Below are 3,307 nucleotides of genomic sequence, written 5' to 3'. Positions count from 1 at the left end.
CCCAGAGCTCCAGACACCTTGCCCCCACACACTATGCAGAGCAATTTTAGGTTTACAGGAAAAAATGAGTATAAAACACAAAGAGTTCTTATAAATACAGAATTTCTCCTATAATTAACAGCTTGTATTAGTGTGACACAGTTACAGTTGATAAGCAAATCTTGACTCAGAGTCAAGATCCCCAGCTCTCCTCCTCTCCTTGCCTGTGGCCTAGGATCTCTTTCAAGGCAGAAATCAGAGGAAACTGTAGGGCTGACCTCGTTTGCTTCCTGTTTCACAGGACTCCTGTCCTTCATTGTCCGTTGTCCAGTGTCTTGCGAGTAGTGGTGTGGTGTATTTTATCTGTTTTTTTTTTTCCCACCCCTCCTCCCTGGGGAAAGGGCAAATTCATCTTGTATCATTCCACTATGGCCAGAACCTAAGGTCTTCTAGAGAGTATCTTTGAAACTGGGAAGACAGGATTGATTTACTGTGTTTTGAAGTCTACCACTAGGTGGCGATGTTGTACAACTGAGATGCTTTTCAGAAAAGGCCCAGGGTACAGAACTTCTAAGTTCTTTTTTTTTTTTTTTTTGAAGATTATTTATTTATTTAGTTGACAGAGAGAGAGTCACAGCGAGAGAGGGAACACAAGCAGGAGGAATGGGAGAGGGAGAAGCAGGCTTCCCACTGAGCGCGGAGCGCGATGTGGGGCTCCATACCAGGACTCTTGGATCACGACCTACGCAGGAGACAGTCGCTGAACCAACTGAGCCACTCAGGCGCCCCCAGGATTTTTAAGTTCTTTTAAGAGATCTGTGAAATCACATAGCTGTTATTAGTTTGGGTACACACGTCTGTCTTGTCAAGCTCTACTTTATTTCTGTATCTCTTTTTATTTCCATGTAAAATGTATAAAGATATTTTGCCTATAATCATACATGTCATAGATTGACTATCATGTCTACTAGGACCCTGTAGGAGAAATGTTACTGTTGTTAAGGGGAGTTTTCCACCTCTAAATGGATTTAGATATATTTATGAAGACATCAATGAGCATTCATTCCTGACGTGCAGAAGAGGATAAGATGTGTTTCTTGCCTCAGAGGGCTTCTGTCCGCATGGCAGAGACACAGATATGGACCCGCAGTGACCAACGAGGCATGCTTCACAGAGTAGGTAACCATCTATCGGGGTGCAAAGATGTGTAGAGATTTTTCACTGGGGAAGGGAGCAAATAGCGGGCCATCCCCAGCCGTAGAAATATTACATAGAAGGAGGTACGTACTCAAAATACCATAACCAGATCAGAGACCATGGAGCGGGTCCACGCAGTTAGGAGGAATAAAAGAGCGGTAGGAAATGAGGATAAGGAAGGGGACCGGGACCACAGTGGGAAGGGCCAGATTTGCTGCCTAGGGGCTTGGAATAGAACTTGTAGCCAGTGAAGAGTGAATAATAGTTTTCAATTAAGTGATTGATGTGATTAAAGTGGTGTTTTTGACTAGAGTCTCTAACCTACTATGCTGAACAGTCTTTATAATAAATGTTGTTTTAGTGAACATCCAATAAATTTTTACGTATCTATAAGGTATACATATGTAGGACTATGCAGACATATTCTGCAGTTATAAAAGATGCACAAAACTATGAAGCTTGTGGTAATAATGACATCGTCTTTGACAACTGAGAATTTTTTGTGGATTACGCATCAGGTCTGATTAGATCTGTGTTTTCAGTCATAGCAGAGCTAATTTAAGTGGGACGGAAGACATCGGAGTCTCAGTGTCTTTCTCTGTATCTCTGGATCGCTTCAAGGTATTTGAACATGGCAATGAATTTGCTCTCTTCCTTCAAGCCTGGCATACTGCCTACCTCACACACAAACAGTAGGATTGTTCTCCCAAGTCAATATTAGAGGTCTATCTTCTTTCTTATTTATTAATATAAGACAAGTGCAAATTGGAGACTTACTGTTTTATTTGTCCCCTGTGGAGCATCTGGGCAGCCTACAATACCCGTGTCCTCACACACCCCAGGCTTTGTGGCTCTGGTTGCAGAACGTAGGCGGGAGACCAACGCAGACACCAATAGGAGCTGCTTGTCTGTTGGTAATCAGAGCAGAGATCAATTAAGTCTGAGATAAACAGTTACCGGCCAATTTAAATAATACATATTTCATTTCAGCCTCTTGTAAATTAACAAAGCAAAATATTAAAAATAATAATTGTGTCCCCTGAAGTTCAGGTATTACAAGTAAACATAGTTTAGAATTATCTCGGAACAATACTTTGTGATAGATTCTCCGGTCAGTGTGTTAGAAACAAGACCCCTTCACTGGTGGTGATACAGCGAGAAGTCAGTAGCCTGTGACCAAGAAGAGAGGTTTCCCCAGAATCCGGCCATGCTAGCACCCTGTTCTAGGACTTCCAACATCCAGAACTGTGAGAAGTAAGTATGTGTTAGTTACAAGTGGTGTTTTGTTACAGGAGCTCAAATGGACCAGGATCAAGAACAAAGATGAACAGGAATATTTGACCTAGGTTCTCTGCTGCAGTATTACAGAAGGTGCTCAGGGAGGCTTGAATGACATTCATCTCTCCGTCTCTCTGCCCAAACACTAGCCCTTCATAAATGCATATGCCCACTTCACTGAAGATGCTGAACCTCTCCCAAGTAGCAAGGAGGATCACACCCCCGCCTCAATTTTCCAGGTAGCTTTATAGTAAACCTTATAAATTACTGTTTATAAATTGTATCACATACATGAGAGATATTAAATAAATTCAGAGAAGGTTTGTTTCTTAATTAATATCATGTGAAGTATTAAGACCTCTGGCTTGAAAGAAATGGTTGTAAAAATCTATAGCTAGACCATTTGCAGCGGCCATTTCTTCATGCCCAGATTGCATCTTGACCTTGTTCATTGGTTGATTGGAAAATTGCATCCCTTTTCTTACTTCTGAGTGTGAGGGTGATATCAGTTCAGTGAGGCATTTCAGGATTTATAGTTCCTGAATCCTGTCTTCCAGAGAAAGTTGAAAGTATGCTTTTTCTCACTGCTAAACAGCAGAGTTGTGGCTAGTCTTTAGGCAAACACCTTTTGAAAGCTGAAACAGGTTGGGGTGTCTGGGTGGCTCACTCGGTTAAGCGACTGACTCTTGGTTTGGGCTCAGGTCACGATCTCAGGGTCTTGAGATCAAGCCCTGCATAGGGCTCTGCGCTCAGCAGGGAGTCTTCTTGTCCCTCTCCTTCTGCTCCTGCCCCTGCTTGCCTGTACTCTCTCTCTCCCCCCCCAAATAAATAAATAAATAAATAAGTAAAATCT

General features: G+C 42.3%; 1 long non-coding RNA gene across 1 annotated transcript; it reads left to right on the top strand.

Moving 5' to 3' along the window:
• Window positions 1-1,075: 1,075 nt before the first annotated feature.
• LOC309853810 lies at window positions 1,076-2,684 on the top strand. Its single transcript, XR_014305963.1, has 3 exons — window positions 1,076-1,154; window positions 1,719-1,797; window positions 2,469-2,684. It is a non-coding gene; the product is annotated as an uncharacterized lncRNA (long non-coding RNA).
• Window positions 2,685-3,307: the final 623 nt, after the last annotated feature.

The sequence above is a fragment of the Mustela nivalis genome (genome assembly GCF_964662115.1).
Source record: "Mustela nivalis genome assembly, chromosome: 18".
In the NCBI taxonomy this organism is placed as follows: domain Eukaryota; kingdom Metazoa; phylum Chordata; class Mammalia; order Carnivora; family Mustelidae; genus Mustela; species Mustela nivalis.
This window is presented reverse-complemented; position numbering and strand designations above follow the sequence as displayed.